The sequence below is a fragment of the Brachyhypopomus gauderio genome, chromosome 8, assembly GCF_052324685.1.
Source record: "Brachyhypopomus gauderio isolate BG-103 chromosome 8, BGAUD_0.2, whole genome shotgun sequence".
Classification (NCBI taxonomy): domain Eukaryota; kingdom Metazoa; phylum Chordata; class Actinopteri; order Gymnotiformes; family Hypopomidae; genus Brachyhypopomus; species Brachyhypopomus gauderio.
This window is the reverse complement of record NC_135218.1, coordinates 19837093-19854120: the sequence shown is the minus strand read 5'-3', so window position 1 is coordinate 19854120 and position 17028 is coordinate 19837093. Positions and strand designations below refer to the sequence as shown.

At 40.2% G+C, this 17028-nt stretch overlaps 2 long non-coding RNA genes across 2 annotated transcripts; both read right to left on the bottom strand.

Annotated features, from left to right (window-relative positions):
* Positions 1-13630: 13630 nt before the first annotated feature.
* LOC143521064 (uncharacterized) lies at positions 13631-15037 on the bottom strand. Its single transcript, XR_013132620.1, has 3 exons — positions 14885-15037; positions 14578-14710; positions 13631-14462 (listed from the first exon to the last, which is right to left on the bottom strand). It is a non-coding gene; the product is annotated as an uncharacterized LOC143521064 (long non-coding RNA).
* Positions 15038-15399: 362 nt separating this feature from the next.
* Positions 15400-16948, bottom strand: LOC143521065 (uncharacterized). The gene is made up of 3 exons (XR_013132621.1): positions 16581-16948; positions 15920-15980; positions 15400-15437 (listed from the first exon to the last, which is right to left on the bottom strand). It is a non-coding gene; the product is annotated as an uncharacterized LOC143521065 (long non-coding RNA).
* Between the last annotated feature and the right edge of the window lie 80 nt (positions 16949-17028).

Below are 17028 nucleotides of genomic sequence, written 5' to 3'. Positions count from 1 at the left end.
CCCACACCAGAGACGGCGAAGGTATGGTCCCACCTTGAACACATAGCAGATGAGATCGCTCCTCAGCAAAGCTGTGATGTTGGCCTGTTAATCGGCTACAATTGTCCTCAAGCTCTCGTGCCAAGACAAGTGGTGTCTGGTGAAGATAATCAACCCTTCGCTCAGAGAACAGATTTGGGCTGGAGTGTGGTTGGCCACGGTGATCCATGCCTCAATTACGGAGATGCAATTGGAGTAAGCCACCAAGTCATAGTTAAGCAAGTGGTGCCAGGGCTTCAGTCCTCTTCAACCCTCACAAGTGAAGTGCATTACATCTGTAGAACACAAATCAAGGAAGTTATCTTATCTGCAGATGTCATCAAGGTGCTGGAATCTGACTTTGCTGAAAGAGCTTTTGAAACCAATTATGTCTCAAGATCTCAGATTCTTATCAAAATTGAAAGAGGGCATCATACTCAACAGTGATGGACATTATGAAATGCCACTACCATTCAAGAAAGACAAACCCAACCTACCTGATAACAAGGTGTGCGCCATACACCGTCTGAAGTGCCTGGAAAGAAAGCTGAAAAGAGATGACCAGTATAAAAGGGACTACAAGACCTTCATGGAGGAGACCATAACCCGTGGAGATGCAGAAAAGGTCCCAGAAGAAGACCTTCACAAAACTCCAGTGTGGTACATTCCGCATCATGGGGTGTATCATCCACACAAGCCTGGAAAAATACGCGTTGTATTTGTTTGCTCCGCCAAATTTCAAGGAACGTCCTTGAATGACCATCTGCTAACTGGTCCAGAGCTTACAAACACCTTGGTGGGAGTTCTGATTCGCTTCCGAAGAGAACAAGTGGCAATTATGTGTGACATAGAGCGCATGTTCTACCAGTTCCACGTGAAAACGGAAGACCAAGATTACCTTCGATTCCTTTGGTGGGAGAATGGAAATCCTGAAGCCCAACCTTCCACCTATCGAATGAAGGTTCATCTGTTCGGTGCAGCATAATCACCTGGCTGCGCCAACTATGGACTTAAACACATTGCAGCTGGAGGGCAAGGACGCTTCAGTGAAGACACCATCAAGTTCATGCAGCGAAACTTCTATGTTGATGATGGCCTGTCCAGTGTAGCTTCCACAAGTCAAGCTATCCAGCTGGTGAAGGAAGCAAGAGAACTTTGCAACACAGGCAAACTACGACTGCACAAATTCATCTCAAACAGCAAGGAAGTCCTTGCCACCATCCCCAAGGAGGAATGTGCCGAAGCTGCTGCAGACAAAGACATGGCATTGGGTGAATTGCAGATGGAACGAGCACTTGGTGTGCAGTGGTGCGTAGTTTCTGATGAGTTTCAGTTCAGAGTGGTCATCAAAGAGAATCCACTTACTAGAAGGGGAGTTTTGTCCACAGTTGCTTCAGTCTATGATCCTCTTGGATTCGTGGTGCCCTTCATTTTAACACTAGAAGTCCCTGAAATTTCAACCACCCCCCTGAAGTCCCAAAAGAGGGTCCAAACTAGTCCAAACTTAGTCCAAACTGACACCTCTGGTGGCTCCAATTAACATCCATTCATTTGCAAAAGTGCCCATTGCCTGAATCAGCAGGGGGGAGAAGAGCTGAACTTGCCTCCAGTGCACGGACGTAGTTTTGGGGGGGGACGGGGGGGACATGTCCCCCCCACTTTTTCAAAAGCCGGTTTTGGTCCCCCCCAGTTTTTACAGTTAAAACCAAATATTTAAGTAGCGACGAAGTCATGTCCCCCCCACTTTTTAACGGTTAAAAAAACAATATCCAAATAGCGACAAATCTAGCACTAGGATCATGCAGCTCCGAGCTCCCCCCCCCGCTCAACAGTTCGCCACCCCAGGTTGTGTCCCCCCCACTTATGAAATCAAAACTACGTCCATGCTCCAGTGTTATGTAAATGAGGCGTGTGTCAGGTATGGGTGGTTGCTGCTGAAAGCTTGCACCTCCTTGGCTGCCATATGAGACTGTGCAAGATCTCTTGCAAGAAGTCTCCTCATCTACAGAACCATATGTTTGAGATTTGATTTGTGAAAGGTTGAAATAATGTGAAATTGACACAAACATATTTGAATTATAATGGCATATAAGTGGCATATTGATTAGTCAAAATGGCTCTGATATTTTTAACCTTATTTTAAGTAGTTTTGTCTTTTGAAAAACTGCTAATAGGTAAAAATGTTTTTACATAAATGTATACAAAAAACCCTCAGCTACTTGAAATAGAATAATATTATTGAGCAATTTTAACTTCAAGATCAAGATTTCGCATGTGTGTCTCTTCCAAATACAGCCATAACCAGCAAACAAAAATAGGAAATTTAGGAAATCTTACCAAAAGAGATATCACTACTACAGATTTTCACTACTCTCTGAAAACTAACAATGTGTTGTGTGTGACGTTTGTGACCCTAGGCTTGAAAATTGCTTCATATGGGCTTTTCAAACTTTTTTTTTGGCCCACCTCCAACCTTTCACCTTTGGAGGACAACTTTGTTTTCATGTAAGGATCAAAAGAAAACAATTCTGTATAATACAGTACAATAGTGATAAAAACAATTGGGGTTAGGTGAACCATACAGGACAGGAGAGAAAAGAGGGGGAGAGAAACTAAAAAGGGAAAAGACAGAAGAGCAGAAAAAACAGCTCAAATGATTCACCAACTGCTGCTACTAAATGAAGAGCAGAAAGTAAGACATACAGCACAAATGACTGATGTATGTGTGTGTGAGTGTATGTGTTTATGTAAGTGCAACATAGGATAAATGTACAGAATGTACTTATTAGCAAGGCCCCAGAGGCCAGAGGCAGGCAGAGAAAGACCAGGGAACCCCACCCGCCCACGGCCCCTCCAGGATCATGTCCAAAGCCTGCTGTGTACTGGAAACCTTTGCTATCCTTGCTTCTCAGTCAACAGAGTAAGTGAAATGTGTGGTGACATGAATTTTCATTTTCATCCACATGTAGGTGGCTACAGTCATCTTTCTCTTTATTATAAAACTGACAGACATTATTTGAACTATAATTCCAAAACATCTCAAGTCTGCCTCCTTTGTACTAATTTTGGATTTTTTTCTCACTGCAAAAGGTGACATGATTATTGGTCAAAATAGCTAAAGTTCAGATTTCTCTGAAAGGGTCTTTTCTTCTCCGTCTGAGTCAATGGATCAACATAGCTCACACTATCACCCATCCCCCCGTCTACCTAGAAGTGGCTGCATGACAAAGGATGGCCTCATGGCCTCATGATCCAAAATACCTCAGCACTGGCTTTTGGCAGGCTCACGTAGAAATGTAGTAATGTTAGTAATGTTTTTCTTCTAAAAAAGATAAGTGGGTTCAAAATAACAATTTTGAAAAAAATTACCAAATTAATTGTGTTGATCCACCTCAAAAAAGGTCATGCAAAAGTGTGTAAGCTGGTCCTGAGTGTGTCTGCCCATCTCCCAGCTGCATTGTTGTGCAGGGGACATGCATAAGGTGAGAGAGGCAGTCAGAGGGCCTGGCTGAGAGCAGAAGCTACAGAGGACATGATGTAAGTTTAGAAATATATACAATAAAGTTGAAATGTTCTCAACAGAGCACTCACATACAATTATCCACTCAGTCTGCCACTCCCTCATTTGGGGAGAAACCTACACTATTGTGGCTATTCCCAACTTTAGACAATTTAGACAATTTTTAATCATGGAGGGGTCTGAAATTTTCGTCTTAGGTGCATGTCCTCACTGTATTGGAATATTTTATTGTCTGAGTGAAAGAGAAACAAAATGGGGTCACTAAAGTGGGAATAGCCACAATACTGTAGCTTTCTCCCCAAATGAGGGACTGGCAGACTGGGTAGATAGTTGTATGTGAATGCTCTGATGAGAACACTCATGAACAATTGTGCAAATGTGAGATGTGTGGACTGCTACAGATACACGTGTGGCAAATGTACCAGGGAGATACCCTGGCAGTGCCAGGCATGTTCTGACAGACTGCTGAGTGACTGCTAAAGTGCTAGTCACACAAGAAGGACATGCCACTCACACACACACACACGCACAGCCCTGCACTGCAGCCTATTGTAAATATGTGTGGAATTGTTTTATTCCTTGTATTTTTTGTATAATTTTATGGCAATAATAAAAAGCATGGAACATAAAAAAGCATGGAAACATAACAGTTGTTCTTTTGTATGTTTCTCATGCTGAAATTTCAGTCCTCCTGACTTAGACACAAATGCTTCTGGTCATTACTCACATGTACCTGGCTATAAAATTTCTAATTTTCTATTTAAAATATAAAAAAATAATTTATTGTTTGTGCTTTGTTGCTCAGATAAAACTAAACTAAATACAATATATATAACCTTTATATTATAAAATACAATAAACTGAATAGAACTAACTAGAAACTAAATGGCTAAACTCAATGAAAAACAACAATTAGTTGTGAGCTGAAGCATGCCCCCTCCTGTGGTGCGCCAGTAATGGCCTTATTTACAAAACAAAAGTGCCTGCTTACAGCTGATAATAGGGTGTTAGCTAAAATCCTTCAGTTCTCTCGACCCTTCTCTGGGTTCCGATAGTAGAAGTGTTGAAAGACCCTTCTCTGGGACTTCTAGTGTTAATTGGAAAGCAGATCCTACAGCAAATGTGTCGAGACAAGCTCAGCTGGGATGAAACTTTACCTGACGACCTGCGACCTCGGTGGGAACGTTGGCTCCAAGATCTAAAAAACCTGGCTGATGTTAAGGTTCCGAGATGTTACCTTCCTTCAAGCTTCAAGGCACAATATTATGAGCTTCACCATTTCTCCGATGCCAGTGTGTTAGGCTATGGTGTGTGTTCATACCTCAGAGCAGTCAGTGATTCAGGGGAAGTTCACTGTTCTTTAGTTATGGGGAAAGCAAGAGTCGCCCCTACGAAGGTCACAACCATACCAAGGCTTGAGCTGTCAGCAGCAGTGGTAGCTGTTCGCACCAGTGACATGCTCAAGAAAGAACTTGAAGTAGAGTGTCTACAAGAATTCTTCTGGACTGATTCCATGGTTGTACTTGGGTACATCAATAATGAAGCCAGAAGATTTCATGTCTTCGTAGCAAACCGTGTGGAACGTATCAAGCAAAGCATAGAATCCACACAATGGAGACATGTAGCTTCTGAAGAAAATCCTGCAGACCATGCCTCAAGAGGTCTCACAGTTGAGCAGCTTGTATCCTCTGACTGGTTCACTGGATCAAGGTTTCTCTGGCAGAAGGAGCTACCAAGTGGAGAAGTCAAGATTGAACACATTGGAAATAGTGATCCTGAACTGAAGAAGGTGCAGGTCCATGATGTTCAGGCGGAAGAGACAAGATCACTGTTAGACCGCCTGCACAAGTTCTCAGACTGGTCCAGAATGGTAAGGGCTATAGCCAGACTCAAGCGCCGTATCAAAGAAATCAAGGGTTTTCTGACAAGGTCCTGTGAAGTCACTAGTCTAGAGGAAAGAAGAGAAGCTGAGCTGACCATTATCAAGATGGTTCAAGAAACAGCCTTCTCAAAGGAGATACAGAGCCTTCTCAGTGACAAGGAAACACAAGTCAATGACAAGGTCAACAAGCTATACAGATTAAGTCCCTTTGTTGACGGACAAGGTATCCTTAGAGTGGGAGGCCGCTTAAGCCATGCTGCTCTACATCCACATGTTAAGCATCCAGCGGTCCTACCTAAAGACAGTCATGTGTCAGCATTACTTGTCAAACACCATCATGAGAGAGTGCTCCATCAGGGACGAGGAATGACCATAAATGCACTCCGATCCTATGGCATATGGATACTAGGCTGCAGCAAAGCAGTATCATCCCATATCTACAAGTGCACCACGTGCAGGAAGTTCAGAAGAAGTCCAGAACAACAGAAGATGGCAGACCTCCCAAGGGACAGGATGGAAACCACCCCTCCATTCACTTACTGTGGGATGGACTGTTTTGGACCATTCTATATTAAAGTGGGAAGAAATGAGTTAAAGCGTTATGGGCTATTACTTACCTGCATGTGTTCCAGAGCAGTGCACATTGAGATGCTTGACGATTTAAGCACAGACGCATTCATCAACGCCTTGCGTTCATTCATCGCCATTCGTGGAATGGTACGTCAGATAAGATGTGATCAAGGGACAAACTTTGTCGGAGCTAGACACGAGTTTGCTGAAGCATTAAATGAAATGAATCAGGAAGAGCTCAAGGAACTTGGATGTGAGTTCATGAACACTCCAGCCTCTAGTCATATGGGTGGAGTGTGGGAAAGACAAATTCGTACCATTAGAAGTGTTCTGACATCCATCTTGGAACAGTCATCCAGACAACTTGACTGCTCCTCACTACGAACATTCCTGTATGAAGTCATGGCAGTTGTCAACAGCAGACCTCTAACCACTGATTGTCTCAACGACTCATCCAGCCCAGAGCCCCTTACTCCAAACCATATCTTAACAATGAAGACTACTATTCTTGCTCCACCTCCTGGAAAGTTCGTCAAAGAAGATCTCTACCTCCGTAAGAGATGGCGTCGTGTCCAACTTTTGGCTAACCTTTTCTGGAAGAGGTGGCAGAAAGAGTACATCCTGAATCTACAACACAGACAGAAGTGGATCAAAGGCCGCAGAGATGCAAAGGCCAATGACCTTGTTCTCTTGCAAGACGACACACCACGTAACCAGTGGAAGTTGGCAAGGGTCGTCGAGGTATACCCAGGAAGGGATGGAAGAGTGAGAAGATTGAAATTGCTCATCAGTGACTCCAGCCTTAATAAGAAAGGAAAGCGTGTTTCCAAACCTATCTACCTTGAGAGGCCCATCCACAAGACTGTGACACTGCTGGAAGGAGACTGAGGAAACCAGTCTCTTTCTCTTTGTGTCTTTCTGTTTTGTCTATATCTTCTATCTCTGTCTCCTTTAAGGTGCGGGTTGGTGACCATCCCTGAGGAGCTCAAAAGCCAGAAGCTAACGTTGTTTGTTTTGCTGTTTATTATATTTTCATTTAGAGAAATCTAGAGTAAGAAATCGTAGATTTGGTGGGAGTGTAACTGCCTGTCTGGGCTTTGTATAATTATTTAGCATACCAGTTGTTGGTTCCTACTCCAAAAATCATTAAAGATCAAAGCGGAACTATATGTCTGCAAAGAGTTCCAGGGGGAGCCCATTATAAGTGTGTACGATGTTAAAGCAGCAGTTTAAAAATACACAAATTTTCGCCGTTATTTTAGTTCGCCGTTAAGTATTCAAAGTGTTGTTTCACGCGTCTGTAAACACTATAAGAGAAGCCATACCCTCCCTGTGTTATTTAAAGCAGCCAATGAGGTTTGTGTTTTGTTCTTTGTATACTGTTTGAGTAAGTTTAAGTAAAAAAAATAAATGTACATAGCCGCTACTAATACTAACATGTTATAAGCTAAACGTAAGTTAAAACATTTCATTGTATTGCAAGTTTAAATTCATAATATAGTACAAGGTTTAAAGTGTATTGATTCGTAGGTAAATTAAGACATTCACAGTTGTATATTTGCTTTATTCATATTTGTGATATTGTGATTACATTACAGTTCTCACGTTTAGGGAGTTCAAAAAGCTCATGAATAAACCCTAATCAGTACAGTTAAGAACAGTTGTGCTGTCGTCATTTTTATTATAACTGAGGGAGGCACACATCAGAACCGTTCGAGTTGCTGCCAAAGGGAAGGGATTCCACACTTTGATCCTGCTGGACTGTCTCAAGGCTCCAATAAAACCTGACCTGTACACCAAATTAGGCTTGTCACGATACTAAGAATTACAACTTCGATACGATACTTAAAAAAATATTGAAATTCGATACCATTTTCGATACCAAAGTCAGATACGGTGCTAATTTTCGTTTTAAAGCCTTTTTAATTTTTTTTATAAACAAACGAATGTTGCTTTGTGTTTGAAAATGCTTGAAATTGTAACTTCATTTCACAACAAATATCTGTCTGACTGAACAGTTCTTTTGTATTACGTTAACAAATACGAGCATCTTGTAATTCCAGGATGAAACATGAGAATGTGAAGACGTTACGATTGGGCGTTTTGAAAATAAACAACCATTAAATAATGTGATAAAAAAGCGAATAATTTCGAGTATATGTATAAATATTTAACTTATCCCAACAAACATGCGACGTCAAAGACTTTATAATCAAGTCTGTATCACGTCGGTCAGTCCAGACCCATTTTTGCACGTCTGGTGGACGTTCAAAAACTGGTTCAAAATCTGACAGTGTGACTAGGACCTTAACCTTTACAAGTTTTCTATCTGAACGTCTGACTAGGACCTTTATTGGATGTCAGGACGTGCAAAAACTGCAACTGAACGGCAGTAATAGACGTTTAAAAAAGACGTCGCTAAAACTTTCATTCTGGCTTTTCAGTGGAAGTTTTTTTGAACGTCTGACAGTGTCTTTGCTCGTGCTGGGAAATATTGAAATGGACCTTGAAAGTGACATACAAGTGTTTGAATTCCACAAGGTGTATGAACCCTGCAAACATGATTTTGTTCATTGCGCTGAAGCGCGGCACACGCGAGGTCGTGCACCTCTCGAATTTTGTAACTTCGCGCGCGCCGCGCCTCAGCGCAATGAACAAAGTCATGTTTGCAGGGTTCAATTCAAGCGCTTGTACCAATATTTCCCAGCACGTTAAACTTAAGGTAAATATTTATACATATACTCGAAATGATTAGAAATATTGCGCTTTTAATCACATTATTTAATGGTTTATTTTCAAAACGCCCAATCTTAACGTCTTCACGTTCTCTCATGTTTTATCCTGGAATTACAAGAGGCTCGTACTTGTTAATATAATACAAGAAAACTTCAGTCAGACAGATATTTGTTGTGAAACGAAGTAGTTACAATTTCAACATTTAAGTACTTTAGCCTAACTTGCAGCACTTTTCAAACCTGAAACACACAAACACAAAGCAGCATTAAAATTCGTCAGGTAAGTGTTCATTCCCGTTTTGAGGGGTGTTTCTTTTATACTACCACATATAGTTTCGGACAACACGCGCGGAGTCGAGCGCTATGGTCACTCAACCAGGCTTTAGCGCCCTTCGTTGAAATGTTCCAAAAGCACCGCTTGCAAACAGGCTTGTTCATGTCCTTCGGTTTTCCATCTGTATTTGCTTCGAATCCAACAGCACTGCGTTTGCTTTAGCTGCCATATTAGCATTACAAACTGTCCTGTGCATTACGGCAGCTTGGGTGGGTCAAACGAAAGCGCATTTTATGTAAAAAGAATTGATACTTAAGGGAAACGAGTATTGTACCATTTCAGAATGTTCAGTATTGATACGTATCGATATATTGATTTTTTTTTTTGACAACACTACACCAAATAGGCATAAAGTTACATGTTTTTCCCGCCATAGCACAATCCCATCATGTACACACACACCCAGATATACCACATACAACAAATAAATCTTGTAATGATTCAAATAATCATATAACTTTGATTCACAGGAAAATAAATAGGCCCAATAATAAAATATTTTCAGATTATGACAATAACCATATTAACTGTCAATAAAATTAATCTAACACCAAACATTCTATAGCATTTAACTGTACAATTTTATAATTGTCACGTAGGGCTACGCCCATTGATCTATATTACTGGATTGGACATCACATGACTTGGCATGCGCCGCGTAGGTGCCATTACTATGCATTGAGTCGTGCATTGAGGAGCATCCATGGATGGACATAAAATGAGATCTAGCAGACAGTCACGTAAGGAAAACCAAAGAGGGACTCAATGTTTTGCCATAAATTGTCAAAACTACGACAAGATCAAAGGGTATCACATTTCACGGGTCAGTAAAACAATTTTTATTAAAAAAAAATATATAGCGGAGATGAGGGATGTTGAATGTCCATGCTAGCTTGATTTTGATAACGCTATGTTGAGTAAACCCTCTTATAAACAAGTTTTCTGTTCCAACAAATTATGTATTGTTATTAATATTATGTTAGGATAGTGTTGTAAATACGATGTTCATTAAAATTATCTCTAAATCTGTATTACTGGGACCGATGTTCAGTCCAGATGGCATTATGTCCCATAGATACTCTCTCACACAAACTGAATAACTAATGAAACCAAATGAAAATTTAAGTAAATTTAATTTGTCATAATTATTATTTTTTAAATATACAGGTTTTTTAAATAAATGCCATTTTTCTACACAGATTTCCCAACAAAGAAAATGAGCTGTACAAATTGTGGGTCAAAAAGTGTCGACGTCTGAGAGAACAGTCATCTACAGCAAGGACATGCAGTGCTCACTTCTTGCCCACTGATATCAACCGTACACTGAAGAGGGCACATGTTGGAGAAGGAGCAGTGCCGCAGATTTTCAAACTTCCACGCCATTTGCAGGTAGTATTGCTAACATTTTTACAGTGTTTTTAACTATTAACATTTTTGCTGGTGTCATCCATGTTATCATACAACTTTATGGATGTTAGGAATAAGGATGTTATTTCATATTTCTGTCAGCAAAAGCTACCAGCTAAGAGAAGGAGCCATAACAGTGCATGTGCCCTGATACCCCTTCAATGCAGTGAGCCAAGTATTCAGAGCCGGAGTGGCTAATCGGGAGATTCGGGAGGATTCCCGATGGGCCAGCTCATGTCAATCTCTAGTTTGGGCCGATTGGGAGGGAACAATAACTTTGGGCCGGATTTGGGCATGAAACTCCCGGACTGAAAAAGTGGCCCACTCCGGCCCTGCAAGTATTTCATACATATGTGTGGTAAGGGTTGTTTTATTGTCAGCAACTAGATGGTGCAATGGTTAGCCCATCACTAACCTTTGCTCCGTCCATGACAGTGCTCAGATCTGCATCAAAGATTGGCAGACACCAGAATTAGAACTTCAAACAAGAATTTTTATCATTTATTAGACCTCTTTCTGATAGCTGCTTTTAAGCTTGGCATTTACAGCTAATGATCAAGTATTCTTGATCATACTGTCATTTTTTGCAGGAACATACCCATCAAAATGATGACCAAGATTCCGTTCGCAGCAATTAGGTATCCAAGCTACGAGAAGACTTGGAAAGGCTCAGGAAGAAGGCAAAAAATGCCAAAGACAGAGAGAAAAAAAGAGCAAAGTCTCTGCAAGACTTTGCTGCTACAGCTTTCAGAGAAAGACCTGATAAACTCTGAACTGGAGCATCAGCTTCAGTCATATAGAGGTACATAGACTGCACAGTAAGCATTAAAGGATGGCAAAAAATATGGTGTAATCATGTTTTATTCAGAAAAACACAAATTGTTTAATTTCATAAATTATGGATACTTTGATACATTATGGATACATTCTTCCTTGCTGCAGAAGAAGCTGCGTCAGAAGTGCACAAAACTGGTTCTTTTTAAAGGCCAGTAAAGTTCTGAGAAGAAAGATTTTGTTTTTTAGTTGGATTTCAAAGGTGTGTTATTGTCAGGAAATTGAACTGCAAAGTAAATATTTTATTAAAGTTGAAATTCTGTAGCCAATGAGAGGTGGCTGCAATAAATTATTTTGAAAATTGTATATTTTGTCATGTCAATTTATCTAATTATGTTTTTGTGGGAAACTGAATTGTGTAAGCTTTTTTCTGCTACTTGAAGGTAAAAAAAATCTGACAAATTTTGTCATAAATTTCATATTCAAACTCATTATTTTCTCTATCATGATTTCATAATTATTAATTTCACCCACATTTAGCCATGTAGTGCTCAAAGATGCTCCTCCACACTGATGCCATCTCATATTATACTTGAACATATATGAGGTATTGCACTTAAAGAATTTATGAAAACTACAGTAATGGGGAGAGTTGACAGAGATAAACTCATAAATTGAACTTTCAATATCAGAATTGACTGTTATCATAATTAAAACTTGGTTGTTTATATAAAACTTTTTACCATAATTATGATTGAATATCAAAAACATGACATACATGTGTTATTTAGTTTTAGCCAGGTGAAAGATAAGGGCTTTATGCAGGGCTTTTTTTTTTTACTTTACCTAAATTGAAAAATTCCCAGACTGCTTATAAATTTATCTCTTGGGAGAATACAAAGTTTTACATATCACAACATCAGCAATGTTCTCACCTTTAATTTAAGCCATATTTGATCAAAATCGGATAAGAAACCAGGGCGATAGGCCTGTTTTTGTGACAGATGGATGCACATCCCACATAGGAACTACACTGCTTTGCTGACATGACTCAATGCATAGTAATGGCTCCGAAGGCGGCGCATCGCTAGCTATAGCGGCAACAGGCGATGTCCAATCCAGTAATATAGATCAATGGCTACGCCTCCTCTCCTAGCTGTCACTCCGGTTTCCCTGTTCCTCGTATCTGTGTTGTTCCTGGCCGTTGTTCCCTCCCTGCTTGTCTGTTTCTATGGTTTCCCCTCGTCTGCCACACCCATGTCCTCATTGTTATCACCTGTGTCTAGTCCAGTCCTGTGTATATATAGTTCCTGTGTCTCCCATGTCTGGTGTCGGTTATTTTGTGCTGTTAGCCCTTTGTGCTACTATCTATTTTTCTATGCCTAGTTTGTTTCTCGTACCTGTTGATATCCCCGTTGTCCTAGTTGTGAGTATTGTTTTCCTTTGTAAGTATTCCTGCCTGTTCCATGTTTCCCCGTCGTGTTTAGTTTAGCCTGTCCAACTATGCCCGTGTATATTTCTAGTTCTGCCTGCTCACCCGATATGACCCATACCTGTTGTAATGACCACGTCTTTGGAATCAGTGGCGGCCTCTGACAAATATCTCGGGCGGGGGGTAGGCAATTGTTGTGATGACATCCAAGGTGACCATTTCAGTCGGTAAATAAAAGGTGACTTAACCAATGAAAATATAATGATAAATACACTGTAACAAATTTTCCTGTAAAATAACAGTAAAGACCTGGCAGCTGAGTTGCCATTGTTACTGTAAAATTAAATTTTTTTTTACTGTCATTAAAATTTTGTTTTGTACAGTTAATGAGAAATACAGTAAAGGACTTTTTAAATAATTTTCCTGTAAAAAACGGTAAACTGCAGTTGATTTCCCATTATGTTGCTGTAAATTTAACACATTTTTACTGTTACTAAAATTTACAGTTTTGTACTGTTATTGAAAAAAATACAGCATTCACAGTTTTTTAAGACTACTTTTGCAATACTTTACACCCAACTAATTTATTAAAAAATACATTATCAGTCTTTACAAAATCTACAAACTACAACAGAATGTGATTTGTGAATTTAGAACAGCAGCATGTAATTGCAATGTGAAAAAAACACAGCTTCTGCACTTTGCCTTTTATTTTAACATAATTTAAATTCTCTACATTCACATAGTGCCTTTGTATAAAAAACAAAAAAACAACACAACCCTTTGACTGAAAATAGTGCAATAAAAGAACAAGGCATTCAGACTTGGAAATATTGACATGAAACTAGTCACAACATAACAGTTCCGATAATGAAACAGGAACAAACCAGACAAAGACTTCAAGTCAAGTGGCTTTTTATTGTCATTACATCTGAGTACAGGTACAGTGTGACGAAATTTCGTTCCTCCGCAACCATGGTGCAACACAAATCGACAGTACAACAGACAACATAGTGCGGCAGGGTAGCAGTTCAAGAATGTGCAAAATGTGCAGCATAGCGCAATCTCACAACAAGACATTACAATAAATACAACAGGCCAGAGACAATTGAGACATGATGGTGTAAAGTGCTGGTACAGTGCAATGTGGTCTAAGTGGTGTCTGAGATGAGTGATTATACTGTGTCATATGAAACATACATGAACACAGTGGTTCTGAGGTAGTTACTAGGTCCTGTGGGAGAGCAGCAAATATTTCTGGTGGAGGGTTCAGTGCAGTCTTTTTGTGCATGTGTGGGGTCAGATCAGTGTTGGTGTGTGTCAGTTCCATATCTGGGAGTTGAGGAGCCTGACTGCCTGGTTACCGAAGCTATTACAGAGTCTGGAGGTGGAGGCTCGGATGCTTCTGTATCTTTTGCCGGACGGCATCAGAGTGAAGAGACCGTGTGATGGGTGGGTTTGGTCTTTCACAATGCTGGTGGCTTTGCGAATGCAGCGTGTGGTGTAGACGTCACTGATGGAGGGGAGAGAGAAACCAATGATCTTCTCGGCTGTCCTCACTATCCGCTGTAGGGTCTTGCGCTCCGAGATGTTGCAGCTCCCAAACCAGACGTTAATGCAGGCGCTCAGGATGCTCTCTACAGTCCCTCTGTAGAACATGGTGAGGGTGGAAGGTGTGCTTTCCTCAGTCTCCGCAGGAAGTAGAGACGCTGCTGGGCTTTCTTTGTTATGGAGCTGGTGTTGAGGGACCAGGTGAGGTGCGTGAATAACAGCAATTCAGACTTTCTACTCTGTAAGAGAGAGAGAAAGGTTGTGAGGGGAAAAGAATTAAAGCAATGAGACAAGCTTGTGTGTGTGTGTGTGTGTGTGTGTGTGTGTGGGTGTAATGGGACTGAATAATCTCACCATTTTAAATGAAGTCCCAGTGAAAGTCCATCAGTCTTCTCAGCAGAGTGGATACATGTGGGTTGACTGTCATCTTTTTGCTGTGTTTTTTTTTTTTTTTTACACAAGACTTTGCCCCGTCCGGTCTTGGTGCCTTGCTCAGGGTTTAAACCAAAGAAGCACATGAAAAATAAGTGTCTCTTCAGACAGTGTAAAACTCAAGTTGTGTAACTCACTTACATTAACAACACAACAAAAAGCAGAAAATGTTTTGTTAACAATAGTATACCATTAAAGAGATAAACATGTTTTAGTTAAAATACCTAACCTTTGGATGAATTCAAGAGTGCATGAGGCCTCCTCTTGGTATACAAGATTGAAGATGTAGAAGATAGAAAATAAGGCAGCAAGCTCTGTCAAGAAGGTGGGTTGGATCCCCTCACATATTACATGGCCCTCAAGGCTGACCATCCAGTGCTGAATTTTCCTGTCAAATTATTTTTTGAAATATAGCAAATTACAACGTGTACCCTTGATAAATTGACACATGTGTAGAGTGTATTTTTTTCAATGGAAATTTACATCTGCATGAAGAACTAGTCCTGTGGTGTTCTCTGAGAAATGAGCCATCAGAAGCTGGGTGACATTTTCTAAAGGTCCTTTTGCAATTAGGGATACAACACTGCAGTTTTAAATTGTGCATATTTCTGTGAATTTTCATGTGTCTCACATAGGCAACTGAGCAGTTACACTGATGTGCACATATCTGACAAGAAAACATAATTGCAAACTTGACTGTTATGATTCAATAAATGTAATTACTAAAATAAATAAAAGTACTTACTGTGATCAGTAGCGCAGCATCAAATACTCTGCAGTACCTGTAATGTCAAAGAAATATGTCACACTCACCAAACATTGAATAGGTCAAATAATACTGCTATGGGCTGCCATAGATTCATTAAGTAATGGCAAACATGGTAACAACAATGGTAATTAATATTAAACCACAATAGAAAAACAATCTTACACTGACTAGAAAAAATAGTGAGTTACAATAAAGGAAATCTTCAGCACTCAATTTCTGAACTAAAATTTTTAATCTGGAATACCACCCAATAATCAGCAGGAAAATAAGTCTAATGTTATGTTGTGCAGTGTATTTACATCAATAAGCATCATTACGCGTCACAAATTCACTAATAAAATGTGTGTCCACACGTAGGAATCATCTGTGAAAATTTAGCTAGCTACTGAATCATTCTTCAACACACACACACACATTCAGTAGGCTGATAAAAACAAACTGAAAACTTTATTATACTTTACACCAATTTCCGAATATAATAATAATGCTACTCACCAAATAACTTGCTGAATGGGGATGGATGCAGAGAGACACAGATCCATGTTCCCATGTGTAGCTTGGTTTAAACAATGCAATTCCCCACAATGCAAAAAATACAACATCATACTGTAATTTAGATGGTTTGGTTGAATGATTGGTTGGTTGAATGATTAAAGTGCTGTATTTTAGAAAACCAGTATAGTCCTGTATAGTAAATTACCAATTTTCTGTTTGATAGATATAGATAGATAGATAGATAGATCGATAGATCGATCTTTATTGATCCCTTTGGGAGGTTTCCCTCAGGGAAATTAAGATTCCAGCAGCATGACAGTAATAGAACAGTGATAAAATTAGAAGATTAAAAAGAGATAGTGATAACAGAGATTAAGCTATTACTAATAATAATAAATACAAACACAGAATAAAAAATAAACAATACTAAAAAAACAATAGGATATAAAAACAATAGAATATAAAGAGCCAAAGATGAATTGCACATGCTTATTGCACTATTTAAAATGTTATTGCACTGGATATGTTGTAATGAGCCTTAAGGTTATTGTGCGTAGTCCGGTTAGTGTTGATTGATCAGTCCATTTTCCTGTGGCCCCTCCTCCCCTGCAAAGAGGAGTTGTACAATCCAATGGCATGCAGGACAAAGGAGTTTTTGTACCTGTTGGTCCTGCACTTTGGAAGGAGCAGTCGGTCACTAAACAGACTCCTCTGGTTACTGATGACAGTGTTCAGAGGATGACTGGCATCGTCCATGATGCCCAGCAGTTTGTCCAGGGTCCTCTTCTCTGCCACAGTCACCAGTGTCCAGCTTCATGCCGACCACCGAGCCAGCCCGTCTGATGAGTTTGTTCAGCCTGTGTGTGTCCTTCTTGGATATGCTGCTCCCCCAGCACACCACAGTGTAGAATAGGACACTGGCAACCACAGACTGATAAAACATCCACAGTAGTTTCCTGCAGATGCCAAACGATCGCAGCCTCCTCAGGAAGTACAGCCTGCTCTGTCCCTTCCTGTACAGGTGGTCGATGTTACAGGACCAGTCCAGCTTGTTGTCCAGCCACAGCCCGAGGTACTTTATTTTATTTTCCGTTGTAAAGCACTTTGTG